This window comes from Pogoniulus pusillus, chromosome 7 (assembly GCF_015220805.1).
Source record: "Pogoniulus pusillus isolate bPogPus1 chromosome 7, bPogPus1.pri, whole genome shotgun sequence".
Classification (NCBI taxonomy): domain Eukaryota; kingdom Metazoa; phylum Chordata; class Aves; order Piciformes; family Lybiidae; genus Pogoniulus; species Pogoniulus pusillus.
The window spans coordinates 35,833,923-35,852,050 of NC_087270.1; the positions used below are offsets into that span (position 1 = coordinate 35,833,923).

The window sequence follows — 18,128 nt, forward strand, 5'->3', positions numbered from 1 at the left end:
ATCCATGGGACAGCAATGTACCCTTGTGGCCAAGAAGGCCAATGGGATCCTGGGGTGTATTAAGAAGAGTGTGTCCAGCAGACCAAGGTAGGTTCTCCTGCCCCTCTGCTCTGCCCTGCTGAAACCTCATATTGAATACCGTGCTCAGTTTTGGGCTTCCCAGTTTAAGAGGGACAGAGATCTGCTGGAGAGGGTCCAGTGGAGAGCTACAAAGATGATTAGGAGACTGGAGGGCATGGCTTATGAGGAGAGGCTGAGGGACCTGGGGCTTTAATCATCTGAGGGCTGGAGGTCAGGAGATGAGGGACAGGCTCTTCTTACTTGCTCCCTGGGATAGGACAAGGAGCAATGGGTGTAAGCTGCAGCACAGGAGGTTCCATCTCAACACAAGGAGGAGCTTCTTTACTGTAGGGGTCACAGAGCACTGGAACAGGCTCCCTAGAGAGGTTGTGGAGTCTCCTTTTCTGGAGACTTTCAAGGTCTGTCTGGATGCATTCCTCTGTGGTCTGTGCTAGATTGTGTGGTCCTGCTCTGGCAGGGGGTTGGACTCGATGATCCCCTTGGGTCCCTTCCAACTCCTAATGCCCTGTGATCCTGTGGTTAGTGCATTTTGCCTTCTTTCATAAGAACTGAAAATTAGAAAGGAATCAACATCACTCAGAAGCTATTCAAGGTGGTAGTCATTTCTGCTCAAGTTGTTTTATTGCTCTCACAAAGATGCCAGATAATGTTGTAGAACCACAGAATGGTTTAGGTGGAGTCTCCTCCCACCCCAGGTGTGACCACTTTGCCCTCCCTGCCCACTCCCCTTTTTAATCAGCCCCAGGAGAGGCAGAAGCCCCAAGTTTGCCCAACTGGGCAGAAGGATCCTCCTTCCCTTCATCACTGGTGAGTCCCCATGGTGCGCACTGGGTGAATGGTGAAGGGGGACAAAGGCCGGGGGGCCTGGTGGGCCCCCCGGTTAGTTAGGAAGCAGTTTGATGTTCTCTCTGACATCACCCACGGGTGCTGGTTGGGCCTTCTTGCTTGGGCTGAGCTCCTCTGTGTTTATCTGCTTCTTTCTGCTCACTATGATGAGCTTAAGCACTTACAGCATCATAGAATGGTTTAGGTTGGAAGGGACCTAAAAGCTCATCCAGTTCCAACCCTCTGCCATAGGCAGGGACACCTCCCACTAGAACAGGTTGCTCAAGGCCTCATCCAACCTGGCCTTGAACACCTCCAGGGAGGAAGCAGCCACAACCTCCCTGGGCAGCCTGTGCCAGTGTCTCACCATCCTCACTAGAAAGAACTTCTTCCTAAGATCTGGTTTGAATCTCCCCTCTGCCAGTTTAAACTCATTACCCCTCATCCTGTCAGTACAAGACCTTGTAAATAGTTCCTCCCCAGCCTTCCTGTAGGCCCCCTTCAGATCCTGGAAGGCTACTATAAGGTCTCCTTGCAGCCTTCTCTTCTCCAGGCTCATGAGAGCCCCAACTCTCATAGCCTGTCCTCATAGCAGAGCTTCTGCAGCCCTCTGATCATCTTCGTGGCCCTCCTCTGGACTGCCTCCAACTGTTCCATGCCCTTCTTGTGTTGGGGGCTCCAGAACTGCACACAGTACTCCAGGTAGGGTCTCAGGACAGCAGAGTAAAGGGGGCAGAATCCCCTCCCTTGCTCTGCTGGCCACACTTCTCTTGCTGCAGCTCAGCACACAGCTGCTGTCTGGGCTGCACTCACACTGCAGGCTCATGTTGAGCTTTTCATCAACCCAGACCCCCAGGTCCATTTCCTCAGGGCTGCTCTCAGCCATTCACCACCCAGCCTGTATTTGTGCTTGGGATTGCACTGACCCAGGTGCAGGACCTTACACTTGGCCTTGTTGAATGTCATGAGGTTGGCCTGGGCCCATGTCTCCAGCCTGTCCAGGTCTCTCTGGATGGCATCCCTGCCCTTTAGCAAGTCAACTGTGCCACACAGCTTGGTGTTATACAAGTTCTGCAAAAGCATTCAGTAGAAAGAAATAGAGGCAATTCTGTAAACATCACAGATGGTCTAGAAATCTTTATGAGATAAATAACATTTTTATCTTGTTCCCTAGACTTATATCTTCTTATTCTTACCTGTAAGTTATGTAATCGTGGTACAATGCAATATGCTTTCAAGTGGAAAACAGCAGTGACCTATTCATTAGCTAAGTCTGTTGCCTAAGCCATTGGTGAAATATGGTACTTGTAAATAAGCATCACTTTGACAAAAAATTAGATTTGTCTATTTAGCCATAGCATCTCACTTCTGCAAACACTCTCCTTTTATCTGGTTTGTCCTTCTTCACTCACTGGAAATGTTCTTTTGTGCAAAGCTAGAGAATCATAGAATGAATTTTATCACAGGATAAGCATGAATTTTATCACAGGATCACAGGATATTAGGGTTTGGAAAGGTCCCAAGGAGGTCATCGAGTCCAACCCCCCTGCCAGAGCAGGACCACACAATCTAGCACAGATCACAGAGGAACACATCCAGATAGGTCTTGAAAGGCTCCAGAGAAGGAGACTCCACAACCTCTCTGGGGAGCCTGTTCCAGTGCTCTGTGACCCTTACAGTAAAGAAGTTCCCCCTTGTGTTGAGGTGGAACCTCTTTTGCTGCAACTTACGCCCATTCCTTCTTGTCCTATCACAGGGAACAAGTGACAAGAGCCTGTCCCCCCTTCCTGGCCAGCCTTCAGATACTTATAAACATTATCAAATCTCCTCTAAGTCTTCTTCTCTCCAGACTAAAAAGTCCCAGGTCCCTCAGCCTCTCCTCATAAGCCATGCCCTCCTGTACCCTAATCATCCTCGAAGCCCTCCGCTGGACCCTCTCCAGCAGATCCCTGTCCCTCTTAAACTGGGGAGCCCGAAACTGAAGGCAGTATTCAAGATGAGATCTCACCAGGGCAGAGTAGGGGGGGGAGGAGAACCTCCCTTGATCTGCTGGACACACTCTTCCTAATACACCCCAGGATCCCATTGGCCTGCTTGGCCACAAGGGCACGTTGCTGTGCCATGGTTAACTTGTTAGTTTTGCTTTGGTTTGATTTTACTTTAAAAATACCTCAGTACCTACAACCCATGAATAAAAGCCCCCAAACTTATCTGCAAGTGTTAATGTCCCCACCTTACTTTAAGGTGGGGGTGGGGGGGGTTGTTTTGTTTCATTTTCTCAGAACAGTTCCTAATAATTTGGCAAAGCAGAGAGAAAAGGAATTTGTTAAAGAGCAAGGTCTTGTTATTTATACATTATGAATAATCACTGAATTTGATTCTCAGATGTGCAATGTATAATCTGTAGGCTGAACTAAGTTGCACTTTTAGTAACTAACAGATTGTTTTACTGGTTAGTGCAAATGTCATTGATCTGCTTTCTTGCTGAATTAATAGCACTGGCATAGGGGAACTTGCTTTCTCAGCTTTCCCAATGTTTTCCTGAAAAGAGGCCCATTACATGGCAGGGGGCAAAGGACAGGCCTAGATAACACTGTTTAGACATTTCTTTGATGTCCACGGGCATCATCCTCGACAACTGACCACTGGAGACAAAAGAACACTCTTAAGGCTGCTGGAAATCCCAGCCATTCTTCTCACCACCTTTTGATATCCAAAGGCTTCTATACCCTGACCTCTGCACTCTGACATCCTTATTTGAAGGATGGTTAGACATGTCAAAAATTCTTTCCAAATTCAGCCAATAAACCAAGGATTTATTTTGCTTTTCATAACTGCTTTGTGTCCTAACATATCAGTGGGAATACTAAGAACACTTAGAAGGGAAAGAGGTAACAGGAAAGAACTTCCAATTTTCTACTTTTTAAACCATTCTTAAACTACTATGTTTAAAGCTTCTTGATGCTGCTTCTTTATGCACATACAATCACAATGCTTCTTTCTAGCCAGTGTCATATAGAATTGCATTTTCAACATGCAGAAGTTGGTTGCTAATGTAATTTCACTCAATAAATGTGCATGTGTAGGCTGTATTTTAAGGAGCAATGTCATTTTTTACAAGTTCATACTTCCACAAGAAATGTAATTTCAAGTTCTACAAAATGTTTTTCTTCCTACACAGTTGATGAATGGACCATTGCCCCCTTGCCTTCCAGAATATGTAGATTAAACACAAAACTGTTAGAGGTGATTATGGGTACTAGGTACTTTTAATCAAGCAGTTTTATTTCCCCCTTTTTGGAACAGAATAGTCAAATAGAGATAACATACATCTAGTCAAGACACTGGGAGTCTCCTAACGCTGTTAACAACACAATACATGCCCTACAACATTCAAACATTTTCTGCAGGAGCTCAGCCAGGCACACACCTAGAGAAACACCCTTCTCTCCTCCATCATTGTGGGAAGTCCTGCTGAAAACCCACTCTAGATACATAAACAAAAAATTAAGTTCAGCCAAAGCCCTGCCTGCATTCCGTCTCCTGTGCTTTGACAACCACCACTAAAATGCTGTCCTGCCATGAAGTTCTGTTGCTGGGAATGAGGACAAACTCTGATCCAAAATTTGATGGCTTTCACAATATGCACTCTTCTACACTAACTTTAATTTTAAAACCTCTGCACAGGTGGTAAAGTATTTTGCATTGATTTTTTTTTACAGGCATTTATAGAGTCGTCCCTCCCCACTCACTGTATTCCTCCTCATTTATAAGTCCATGACATATCAACAATAACACAAGAGACAACTCATACATGCCAATATATTCGAAATAAAACTATTCACAACATCATAAAAGAGTGGCATTTACAATGTTTGCTTTAAAGCCATTTCTAAATCACCTCATTATCTACTCAGATCAGCCAATGTTTATTTACTTTAACTTAGATATCTATGGGAAAAGAGTGAAAAGGAACTACTCAAGGCTAGAGACTTAGGTTAGAAGAGACCTCCAAGATCATCCAGTCCAACCTAGCACCCAGCCTTAGCCAATCGACTACACCATGGCACTAAGTGCCTCAGCCTGGCTTTGCTTGAACACTTCCAGGGGCGGCGACTCCACCACCTCTCTGGGCAGCCCATTCCAATGCCAATCACTCTCTCTGGCAAGAACTTCCTTCTAACATCCAGCCTAGACCTCCCCCACCACAACTTGAGACTATGTCCCCTTGTTCTGTTGCTGTTTGCCTGGCAGAAGAGACCAACCCCACCTGGCTGCAGCCTCCCTTCAGGTAGTTGCAGACAGCAATGAGGTCACCCCTGAGCCTCCTCTTCTCCAGGCTGCACACCCCCAGCTCCCTCAGCCTCTCCTCACAGGGCTGTGCTCCAGGCCCCTCACCAGCTTCATTGCCCTTCTTTGGACACATTCCAGTATCTCAACATCCCTCTTGAATTGAGGAGCCCAGAACTGGACACAGCACTCAAGGTGTGGTCTGACCAGTGCTGAGTACAGGGGAAGAATAACCTCCTTTGTCCTGCTGGCCACACTGTTCCTGATGCAGGCCAGGATGCCATTGGCTCTACTGGCCACCTGGGCACACTGCTGGCTCCTCTTCAGCCTACTACACCAATACTCCCAGGTCTGTTTCTGCCTGGCTGCTCTCAGCCACTCTGTCCTCAGCCTGTAGCACTGCTTGGGGTTGTTGTGACCGAAGTGCAGAACCCTGTACTTGGCCTTGTTCAATCTCATCCCATTGGCCTCTGCCCACCCATCCAGCCTGTCTAGGTCCCTCTACAGGGCTTTCCTACCCTCCAACAGATCAACACCTGATCCTAGCTTGGTGTCATCTGCAAAATTCCCTTCACCCAGATCATCAACAAAGGTATTGAACAGGACTGAGCCCCGCACTGATCCTTGGGGAACGCCACTAGTGACAGCTGTCAACTGCTGCAATCGCCATCACTCTCTGGGCCCAGCCCTTCAGCCAGTTCTTGACCCACTGCAGAGTAATATAATGCTTTACATATTTTAATTTAACTGAATCCTAATGATGGGTAACAGGAATTATACCCAAACAGGCAATATATATACAAACCTAAGGTCATATCGATATAGCAACATGAAAAAGCTAAACAATCATTGGCATCAATTCAAGGCTATCAATAAATCTCCCAGTTCTGGTAGCATTCACTGAAAAGATTACCATCACTTTTAGCAAGGCTCATTACTGCTCTGATGCAGGAAATCATCACCCTGCCAGTTTTACCCACATGGTTTTTCCTGTGAGCTATCCCTGACTCTCTTCAGGGGGGAAAAAAAGTGTTAAAATAATACATCTTCAGCATCTTCGTTCGTTTCAAGCAAAGCAGATTAGGAGCCATCCACAGGAGGCATTTAGCTGACAGAGTTACCTGTGATAACCTCTGACAGAAGTGCAATAATGAGGTACAAAAGGCAGCAACCTTCTTAGCCAGCACAGCTGCTATTGGAAGAGGCTGACTGAATAAAAACGGAGTTAAAACACACTAGATTTTTATGTGCATGCTTTTATACAAGGCCTTGGATGCAGCCAAATTCTACAGCTGCAGTTACACTTAATTCTGATGAACTAGAATCATAGAATCAACCAGGTTGGAAGACACCTCCAAGATCATCCAGTCCAACCTAGCACCCAGCCCTAGCCACTCAACTAGACCATGGCACTAAGTGCCTCATCCAGTCTTTTTTTCAACACCTCCAGGGATGGTGACTCCACCACCTCCCTGGGCAGCCCATTCCAATGCCAATCACTCTCTCTGGCAAGAACTTCCTCCTAACATCCGCCCTAGACCTCCCCTAGCACAACTTGAGACTGTGTCCCCTTCTTCTGTTGCTGGTTGCCTGGCAGAAGAGATCAACCCCCACCTGACTACATCTTCCCTTCAAGTAGTTGTAGACAGCAATGAGCTCAGCCCTGAGCCTCCTCTTCTCCAGGCTAAACACCCCCAGCTCCCTCAGCTTCTCCTCATAGGGTTTGCGTTCTAGGGCCCTCATCAGCTTTGTTGCCCTTCTCTGGACACGTTCCAGCACCTCAATATCTCTCCTGAATTGAGGAGCCCAGAAGATACAAGGTTGAATAGATTATCCCTTTGCAGTCCTGCAACTTGTCATACTGTTCTTTCTCCACTCTTCATTGGGAATTCCATCACATATCTTGACTATTATGTATGTAATTTCTAATATCAAAAGATGCACCTTAAAAATAAGTATTCCATCCTGGATCCACAGAAACACAACAGTGGAAAAAACAAACCTAAGAGAAGCTTTCCCTGTGGATTAAGACTGTGTGCTAGTCTGAGGCTAGATTAAATATTCCAGAGAGAGGCATTAGATTATAGGCTGTGAAAAGGAAACAGTGGTGATGTCTGCTTCACTCATAGGCTTGCTGAGATGTATAAAAGCAAGAACATAAACAAAGATAACTCAGTGTGGCACTCTGTCACAGCTGGTGCCTGTACTTTTCTCCCTAACCTGCTTTCTGTGTAACTAATCCTTCTGAATTGTAGCCTTCTTGGCCGATCCTCCAAATTCACTTTGAATGTAAGGAAAGGTCTGGGATAAGGTAGAGGAGTGGAAAGGATGTGGAAGGGTGGTTGAGAGTCCCTCCTGGGGACTCTGGTTTCTGGGAGGGCTGCTGTGTTTCTCTATTACTTTGAATTTCTATATTTCTGTATCTAGCCATATATATTGTAAATATCTGCTTGTATATTGTGCTAAGCTTCATTTCCTTAACTTCCAGCTCAGCTGAGCCTAGTCTGGGTGATTTCATAAGGGGGGGGGAGGTAACACCCAAACCATCACAGACTGTGTTTGCAAAGTTTAAATAGATCATTTTAACACTTAGTAAGATTAAGCCTGAATTCAACACAACCTTCATTCTTTAGAAAGTGAACACATTGCCAAAGACACCAAATCACAGGCAAAAGCAATGCCACCTAGCCATTAAAAGGCTGTGGAACAGCACAGCTAATTTGAAATTAAGATAGTCCAATCTGTAAATTCTGCTTTCTTGCTGCCACACTACACACCATTAATTCACATCCAGATTGGCCTCCCAAAACGACCTTGGACCTCTACTGCTAAAAGCATCTGGCCTAGGAATAGAATCATAGAATCAACCAGGTTGGAAGAGACCTCCAAGGTCATCCAGTCCAACCTATCACCAGCCCTATCCAGTCAACTAAACCAAGGAGGGTAGAATTTAGAAGGATTAGTTACAGAGACAGCAGGTTAGAGAGTAAAGTACAGGCAGCCAGACACACAGCAACTGTGTTATCTATGTTTGTGTTCTTGATTTTATACATCTCAGCAAGCCTATGAGTGAAGCAGATATCACCATTGTCTCCTTTTCACAGCCTATAATCAAATTCTTCTCACCAAAATATCCCAGCTAGCTTCAAACCAGCACACAACTACTGAGATAGGAGCATAAGATTAATCTGATGAAGCAATATTCTAGATCATACAAAATGTACATGAATTACGCTATAAAAAATACAAGACAGGAAAATAACAGAAAGAAAAAATGATTGGTGGTAGAGGCCAAGACAGGTGCATTAAAGACTAGCAGGTCCATTTATCAAAGAGCCTCATTAGCACATCTATCTGCACTGGTATGAATAAAACCAGGTTTTGCACTACCAAACTCGCTGCCTGTTTAATAACCCTAAGGAAAGAAGCTGTCTGTACTTTCCTTCTTCCTGTCACCAGTGTCAAGTACATCTTCCCAGAAAACTGCAACACTGTCCATTTTCCTAGTTGTTCCTTCTAGTGCTTCTCTGAACAGCAGCCCTTTTGCTTTTTGTACTAAACCTCTGTATGTGATTGTTACACTGGAAGATATGAGACTGTCAGGGTAAAGATTGTTTGTAGATGAGCACATGAAATTAATAGCTTGCCTTTTGAAAATCCTCACTTAACTCTCCCAGCCCACTAAGAGCTGTACTAAGAATTATATCAAGGTGTACTTAAATGTTACAGTATATATGTTTTTTAAATATGTATCTAAGACAGAAAGGGAGAAAGGGAGAGAGAAAGTGAGAAGGAAAGGGAAATAAAAAGGAAGAGAAAGGGAAAGGGAATGGGAAAGAGAAAGAAAGAGAAAGGGAAAGGGAGAAACAGAGAGAGAAAGAAAGAAAGAAAGAAAGAAAGAAAGAAAGAAAGAAAGAAAGAAAGAAAGAAAGAAAGAAAGAAAGAAAGAAAGAAAGAAAGAAAGAAAGAAAGAAAGAAAGAAAGAAAGAAAGAAAGAAAGAAAGAAAGAAAGAAAGAGAGAGAAAGTGAGAAAGAGAGAAAGAGAGAAAGAGAAAGAGAGAAAGAGAAAGAGAGAAAGAGAAAGAGAGAAAGAGAGAGAGAAAGAGAGAGAGAGAAAGAGAGAAAGAGAGAAAGAGAAAGAGAGAAAGAGAGAAAGAGAAAGAGAGAAAGAAAAAGAGAGAAAGAGAGAGAAAGAGCGAAAGAGAAAGAGAGAAAGAGAAAGAGAGAAAGAGAAAGAGAGAAAGAGAAAGAGAGAAAGAGAAAGAGAGAAAGAAAAAGAGAGAAAGAGAAAGAGAGAAAGAGAAAGAGAGAAAGAGAAAGAGAGAAAGAAAAAGAGAGAAAGAGAAAGAGAGAAAGAGAAACAGAGAGAGAAAAAGATAAACAGAGAAACAGAGAGAGGAGGGAGGGAGGGAAGAGTGGGATGGAAGAAGGAAGAAAGGATGGATTATGATTAGATTTGATGTAAGAGGAAAGAAATGGCAGAAGAATCAAAGAAATACAGAGCACAAGGTTGGAAACAATTTAAAAGACAGAGGCTGTGATGAAGTCTCACTGCAAAGTAACCTAAGGACTCTCACTTGTTTAAGTCTCAAAGAAATTTAACAAAAGCATGTCCCAGATTCTGCACCTGGGACACAGGAACTCAAAGTGGGAGACAGGAGGCTTAAGAACAGCCCTGTGGAAAAAGATCTGGGAGTCAGCATTGATGGCAAGCTCAGTATGAACCAATACCATGCCCTGGTAGCCAGAAGATCCAACCATAATCTGGGGTGCATCAAGAACAGCGTATAGTTAGCCAGCTGAGGGAGGTGATTGTCCTAATCTGCACTGCACTGATGCATCCCCACCTTGAATGCTGTGTGTAGTCTTGGGTGCCTCAATGTAAGAACATCAACTATTAGCATGTGTCCAGAAGAATGTGACCAAGATGGTGAAAGGTGTTAAGGGCAAGGCTTACGAGGGGTGGCTGAGATCACTCATTTTGTTCAGCTTAATGAATGCTGAGGTATAGCCTCATCTCAGTTTACAGCTTCCTCAAAGGTGGCTGTGGAGGAAACAATGCTTTCTCTCTAGTAAACAGCAATAGGACCTGTCTGGATGTGTTCCTGTGTGACCTGAGCTAGATTCACTGGTCCTCCTCTGGTGAAGGGGTTGGGCTTGAAGATCTCTGGAAGTCCCTTCCAACCCCTAACATCCTGTGATCCTGTGAAATGGAATTAGGTTGCATCAGGAGAAGTTTGTGCTGGACAGGAGGAAAAGGTTCTTCAGTGGGTGAAGAGAGTGGTCAGAACAGGCTCCCCACGGAAGCGATGGTGGCACCAAGCCCATGAGAGTTCAAGGAGTGTCTGGACAGCACTCTAAGTCATATGGTTTACTTTTAGGTAGTGCTGTGAGCAGCAGGAAGTCAGGACTCAATGATCCTTATGCGTCTTTTCCAATCCTCTCTTTCATTTTCTTCCTCTTTGAGAAGGGAGAGAGGTAATAGAGAAAATCTGTCATTTGTCTAGTGGCCTGGCCAGCCATAACCCTTGACACGTCCAATATGAGATACTCTTATGATTCTATGCTGTTACTACATAGCTTTTTTTTCCTGCACATGGATTTCTCTAACCAAGGAAGTGACTCTCCCACAAGTATTTCATAACAGAAAATGAACCCTCAAACAGTCTGTTATCAACTTCTCCTGACATCAAAGATAAATGTCTGGGAATCTACCACAGCAAGCTAAACCTGCCACATACAGTTACAGAACAACACTTTATTGATGAATTCTGAGGTCTGGTACTAAAACTCAGCAAAAGGCAGAAGGATCTAATCAGTGGTTCAGAAATCAGCCATTCAAGTGGGAATAACTGTGCATTGCCATGCTCTCTCACCTGGAGCAACAGTACATGGCACCCTCCTCAGTGGTAGCAGTTGAAAGAATTACCAATATCAAACTCCACATGACCTTTCCTGGTGATTTAAAATTCGTGTCTAGGGTGTAAGGAGATTGACCTTACTGGCCTGAAAGCAGGATATCTACAATTTCTTTTTTCAGTGTGATCAACACCTAGACAAAAAGTGTTATTTAAAAGGAAAATTAATTCAAAATCAACTTTCTAAACAAACCTTTAAATGGCAAGAGGAAACACCTTCTAATACACTCAGACTAAGTAAGACACAGTAAATTCCACAACAATCCATCAGCTTAAAACTCTAATTAAAACTACAAATCCCCCTTGTGGTTTCACATTCCACACTGAGGAAAGCTATTTGCTCCTACAGAACAGACTGCAGTATGAGTGGAAGACCAGCGGTTTCCAGATAACATCTCTAATTCAGCATCCATAGAATAATAGAATCATAGAATCATTTCAGACAGAAAAGACCTTTAAGACCATCACTTCCAACCTTTAACTCTGCCAAGTCTAGTGTTAAACCACATTTCTCATTCATCTTTTAAATGCCTCCAGGGATGGTGATTTAACCACATCTCTGGGCAGCCTGTTCGGGTGTTTGATAATCCTTTCAGTGAAGAAGTTTCTTCTAACATCCAATCTAAACCTCACTGGTGCAACTTGAGGCCGTGTCCTCTTGTACTACAACTGGTTACTACAGAGAAGAGACCCACATACACCTCACCACTACCTCTTTTCAAGCAGTTGTACAGAGAAATAAGGCAATAAGCCTCCTTCAGAATAAACAATCCCACTTCCCTCAGCTGTTCCTCACAATCTGTGTTCCACTCAGACCCTTCACCAGCTTCAATGCCCTTCTCTGGACATGCTCCAACACCTCAGTGTCTGTCTGAATACAGTACTCAAGATGCAGCCTCCACCAGTACTGAGTAGAGGGGGACAATAACTTCCTTACTCCTGCTGGCCACACTATTCCTGATACAGAACAGGATGCCGTTGGCCTTCTAAGCCACTTCAGCAAGCTGCTGGATCATATTCAGCCAGATGTAAATCAGCATCCCCAGGTCTTTCTCTACCAGGCAGATTTAAGGCCACTCTTTCCTCAGTGTTTTTCATTATAGAATCATGGGATCAGTCAAGGTTGGAAGGAACCATAAGGATCATCTTGTTCCAAACCCCCTGCCATGGCCAGGGACACCCTACCCTAGAGCAGGCTGGTCACAGCCTTATCCAGCCTGTCCTTAAACACCTCCAGGGATGGGGCCTCAACCACCAGCCTGGGCAACCCATTCCAGGCTCTCACCACTCTTATGGTGAAGAACTTTCTCTTCATGTCCAGTTTTTAAACCTGTCCTCCTGCACTTGATACATATACCCTGTACATGAAGGCTTCTACGATGACATCACAATAAAAGTGAACCATAACAACCAGAAACTGGTTTATCACTTCAAAGTACTGTATAATGGCACAAGAACTTCATAGGATAGCATCAGAACATTATTTTTACTTTAAATAAATATTTATCCTTGGAAAAGGTAGAAGAAACTCTGTGGAAACAAAAATTGCCCATCTCAAAAGACAATATCTATGTATCTTCTCTCTCAAAACCAGAATCATAGAATCAACCAGGTTGGAAGAGACCTCCAAGATCATCCAGTCCAACCTAGCACCCAGCCCTAGCCACTCAACTAGACCATGGCACTAAATGCCTCTTCCAGGCTTTTCTTGAACACCTCCAGGAACAGCAACTCCACCACCTCCCTGGGCAGCCCATTCCAATGCCAATCACTCTCTGAGAAGAACTTCCTCCTAACATCCAGCCTATACTTCCCCACAGCACAACTTGAGAGTGTGTCCCCTTGTTCTATTGCTGGTTGCCTGGGAGAAGAGACCAATCCCCACCTGGCTACAACCTCCCTTCAGGTTGTTGTAGACAGCAATCAGGGCACCCCTGAGCCTCCTCTTCACACTTTCCTACTGAAGAGCTCTAAAAGCTAAAGCAGCAAGGTTAAAAACAAAGAGAGGTTGTGCAGGCAACCATTTAAAACAACACCAAAATTGCTGAAAGAGTCAATAAGCCACTACCTGCAAATGCATAGTCTTGGCAAGTCTTTATCAGTACTGCTTATTTTTATCACTCTGATGTTAATACACTTTATACAAAAAGCCCTTCTATCTACTGCATAATTACATAAATGATGCTTCTAATATCACTGCAGATTGCTTTCTTTGCATTAAGTACTGCTGTGCTATTTATCTAGAAGAAGAATATTTTCTTGATAAAACACTCAATGAGTATTTCTGTTTAGCAGCATTTTTTCCTAAGCTATAAAATGTCTTAATGGCAATTTATTTTTACTGTTTGTTCAGAAATACACTACTGGATATGTGACTTCCTAGTCTTCACTTACTCCTTACATAAACCTTCAAGCCTGAAAGGCAACACATGTGTTATAGCAAATGAAGACAGACTGAAAATCAAAGCACTGTTCTTTGGAATCCTTAGATGTAATTATAAAGGAACAGCTATAAATGTCTACATAATAAGCCTAAGTGGTATGTTCACATTTCCTTAGTAGATTAACAGTTTCTCCTCCTGCCACAGTCTGTGTAGAAGAAGTTTTGAAGAGTTAAACAGGTTTCAGGCTGAATTAATTATTAACCACAGCCAAACTGGAAAAAGTGAAGACTTTTCACCTGTAGTTAAAGATGCAGCGTTCTCCCTGTGTGGTGTTGTGTTTTTGTGTAAGTAAGGATGTTTGTATGCAGATGTTGGTTGCTGCTGGTTACAAGAGCCTTTTAAGCATCTTCATGTAGCTTTTTTTCACCTAAAATAAACCCCTGTCTGTGCCTGATCTCAGCTTAGAGTACATGCTTTTAGTTGGACAAGGGTGAAAAAGCAAGTGACAAATGACTTATCATTTGCCATGCAGACTCTGTGTTCATTGTAAAAGCCACAATCAATAAGAACCAAAGGCAATTTTTCCTTAGAGATAATTATGCTCATCATCACTAGAGGGTTTAGGAACCTGACAGGCTTGCTTTTGTTAACAGGAATCACCTTTGAAGGTTTACAGCTTCCTAATCCAAATTTGGCCTTACATTATGTATGCTGTTGTGTTACGTAGAACTAATACATTTGTTTCCTCACGATTACTTTTACGTTGTGTAAGTTGCATAGTTTTCAAATGCAGAGAAACTGCAATGTCAAACTGACTGCACTTTTCCCACTTCATAAAGCACTCTCTTTTTTGTGAAGAGAGACTATGGAAGCCATTAGCTTCTCATACTGAATATATTCTTTTATTTTAAGAAAAACTAACCAACCAAAAAACCCAAACCCAATTCAGAACTATTGATTTTAACTTGCTGTTTCACATTAGAAAGCTCTTCCCTTAACTTTGGGCATGGTAAGCATAGTATTATTGAGGTTATCCAATCCCATCTAAAAATTCTGAGCTATCATATCCAAAGAGAGACTCCCTTAACAAAGTCTTCAAACACAGACACAAATAGACAATAGATTTGAGACCTAAGAAGAATATGTAGTTTTCTGCAGAACTGCATATGCACAAGACCAAGGAATACAGACATTCTTAACACAAAATAAATGAAGCATTACTTCAAAAACATTGTGCCTAACAAATATTCACAAAGTAAAGATGATCACAGCATAAGTGAAATTCCACCCTTGAATCATTCTCTTCTGTGCTTTTGCTTATAAGATCTTCTGTCAGGAGCTAATCTCACATGACAGGCCTGATCCAAAGCCATTTGAAGTCAATGGAATGCCTCTTCCTGACTTCAGGGAGCTTTGCATCCAGCCTTATAAACTTCAAGAACAATACAGTTCATAGAAGGTTGTTTTACGAGAACAACAGCTAACTATTGTTTCCGTAGAAAAGAATGTTAGCTCCAAATGAAATTTACCTGCAGTAGCAGAGTTGTGTTAGTTGTAATTGGGTTTTATGCACATAAGGCAGTTAAACTTTCCCAGAGTCAAAACATTCCATTTCTTTAGCAGAAACCACAGAAAAAGCAGACTGCAAACAAACACCTAAATAAATACATAGGCAATTTTTTTTTTGATGTAGCAAGTTTAGTTTTCCTAAAGAAACAGAAGGCATCTTTTAAGACCTCAGTTAATTGGAGGTTTTCTTAAACAGCTGGATATTAAGGACAAGACAGAACAAGAGGTTTCAAAAATATGTCAGGCATTCCTGCAGCCAGCCAACCAAATGCTAGATTAAAAAGAAACAACACAAACAACCAAAAAAAAAACCCTAGTTGCATAAGCAAGGGTTTAGGCTGACAGGAAAAAAAGTTATTTTGATTTTTCTTTTTAATAAACACTTTGATTTAATCAATGTGTTTCTTTTTGATAAACACTTTGATTATCTACTGACTGAAGTCCATTTCAGAGCTAGAGCTGACAACTACCACAGCAGACAATGTGATCAAATCCAAACTGCTATTTATTGTTTGAAAATCATAACAGAACTATGAGCCCTGAAATTAGCATGACTAGAAGAATTGGTGAAAGAAAAGTCCCATTGCTGTGATGTGGTTTTTTTCTCTCCTTATAAGAAAAATGAGGCAATAAAGTAGACCAATGCACAACCTGTTGCTGATCCCATGCACACTTATACCAGTAAATTTACACCAATTAAAAAGCAAATAAAAATCAGGCTCACCACCTCTAAGTTCCCCAACGCAGCAGAGAATGGTGGTTCTGACTTCTCCATTTACACACCAAATGAACTCACTACAGCTATTTTAACTACTTATTGTGGAGAGGAAAACACAGAAACTTCCATTTAAGCATACATTTTCCAGAATGCCCACTTTTGGAGTCAAATTCTATGTTTCATAGTGGAAAGAAAAACAAAACAACAAAACCCAAGACATGAAATCGTGAAGACTCTTACTCATAAGACACAGAAGCCACTGTTTATTTTCTTTATAGCTGGTTCAATACATTTAATAGCAAACGTTGCCATTGCTGCCAGTCAGAGTTCAGAATTTTCAGAAGGGTCCATAAGGTGTTAAATCAAAACCAAGTTATCTCATACCTCAAAAAAAACAAATGAGACAAAGCACAAGGAAAAAGTGTCAATTTCTCCAGCCTATAGATGTTATACTTTCTGTCTCCTTTTAAGCTTCCAGTATCCACAACTAGAAATTAACAACTCACTTCCTAAAAAAAAATTCCAATCAAATTGCTGATCTTTTAAGCCGGGTGGGTGAATCAAACCTATTTATACATTTCATTTCAGGTCATTTCAAAATTATGCTTTTTTTTCCCCCAAAATTAAATGAAAAAGTATTTCTCAGGTCAGCCAGCATACTTTGGTTTGGTATCACAAGTATCTTCTTACAATAATTTTCAAGCAGTCCATTTTGTTTGACTCAGGAAACCTCAAAGCATTTAATTAATGTGTTTTGCCTTTTTTTTTTTTTTTTGTCCCTCCTTGTAGCTACTAAATGCATTTCTTAACTGAAACGTCCTCAGATTAAAAAAAAATCAAATTTTCATATAAAAAAAAAGAAATCAAAACAATATGCAGAGTTTAGTTTTGCTTTCCAAGGGGTTTTTTGTCTGTTTGTTTGTTTTTCTCCTGACGTGCACTAATTAATGAATTGTTTTGTTCACTCCAGCAAATCATTTGGATAAGTAAACCATTCATCTATTTTGCTAAACCATGTATTTCAGGTATCTGAGTATTTTCAGTCATAACTCCACCCTATCACATCCTCTCTCTACATAGGCAGTTAGGACACAAACTGCTCACTGATGAATATTGCTGTCTGGTATCCTGATCCCTTCAAACCTGATCTGCTCCCCTCTTACTCCCCTCTCGTTGCTTGCTGCTGTTATTAACACTTCCTTAGCCTTTTGGGGGATCTGGGCTTCCAGTTACCTCCCTTCCGTCTCTGAGCATTCCCAGGTACTGATAATCTTTTCTCTGTATTGTTGCTGCTGCTTCTCCTTATTTTTGAACACGCTACAGCTTTGCAAGTTGCAAGGATCTTACCTCGGAGACCCTCTTTGTTGCTGTGCCTTTGACCACGCTGGAAGCAGGGAGTGATGGATATTAGGGAAGCATGAGCCTCCCTTCGCTGTTTAGCAGCGTGGTCTGCAAAGAAAGATAGAGATGCTGCTCTCTCCTCCTCCCCTCTCGCTGTCCCAGCTTCCTCCTCCCTCTTCCTTGCTCCCTCCTTCCCATACATAAACTCTGGTTCTGCCTGTACTTCGACACAATAGGCTACCTCTCAGCACCAGCTACCTAAGGTCAAGAATACAATCCCCTCACCCTTCCCCCCTGCCTTTTCTTCTCCAGTCCCATTCATCCTCACCCCTGCTTCCCACTGAATATGGTATCTTCCCAACCAGACATGCCTCATTTGGCTCTGGGGTCTAAAGCACAGACAATTCCAACAGCCCTGGGAGAAAAAGAGTTTATAAAACAGAAGATGCACAGGGAAGAACAGGGAAAGTGGAAGTATTCTGGAGAAACTGCAAACTTTGGTCGTTTATCTATGTGTGAAAGAAATCCAGTAACAGCAGCCAAAGCCTGCCACTTGGAGATTAAAGGATCCATACAGACTAAAGAAAACTGCCCTGGATAACGAGTTATCTCCCAAATCCAGTTTGCCTACTGCTTATAATCTTCATTTGTCAATCCTTATTTTAAACAGTTTCTGTTTTAAAGAAGTTCCCAAAAACTTCACTGAAAAGCCAGACTTAAATACCAGTGTAATCTAATGATGCTACAGTGAATGAAAGTGAGAAAATAACCATTGGTATTTTTTAAGGTTCTGAGCTATAAAATCGACACCTTTAAGATGATGGAAAACACAGACACAAGTCCTCTGACTTTTCAGCCTGAATGATAAATGTGTTCAAGTGGTCTTTAGGTGACCAGTACCTGTCTTGCAAAAATCGCATGCAATTACAGCTAGCCAGCATGTTCTTCAAAGGGACTAACTTTAGACACACAATAAACCACTCCTTCTAAAGTGTTTATGCT

The 18,128-nt window shown here is 42.5% G+C and overlaps 1 protein-coding gene across 1 annotated transcript in view; it reads right to left on the reverse strand.

Annotated features, from left to right (window-relative positions):
• The window catches only part of GREB1 (growth regulating estrogen receptor binding 1), a 112,055-nt gene extending 94,864 nt beyond the window's left edge, over nt 1-17,191 (reverse strand). Inside the window, exon 1 of the mRNA XM_064146450.1 lies at nt 17,133-17,191. The gene's annotated coding sequence lies outside the window, so the exon portion shown is untranslated. The remainder of the gene's footprint in view (nt 1-17,132) is intronic.
• Nucleotides 17,192-18,128: the final 937 nt, after the last annotated feature.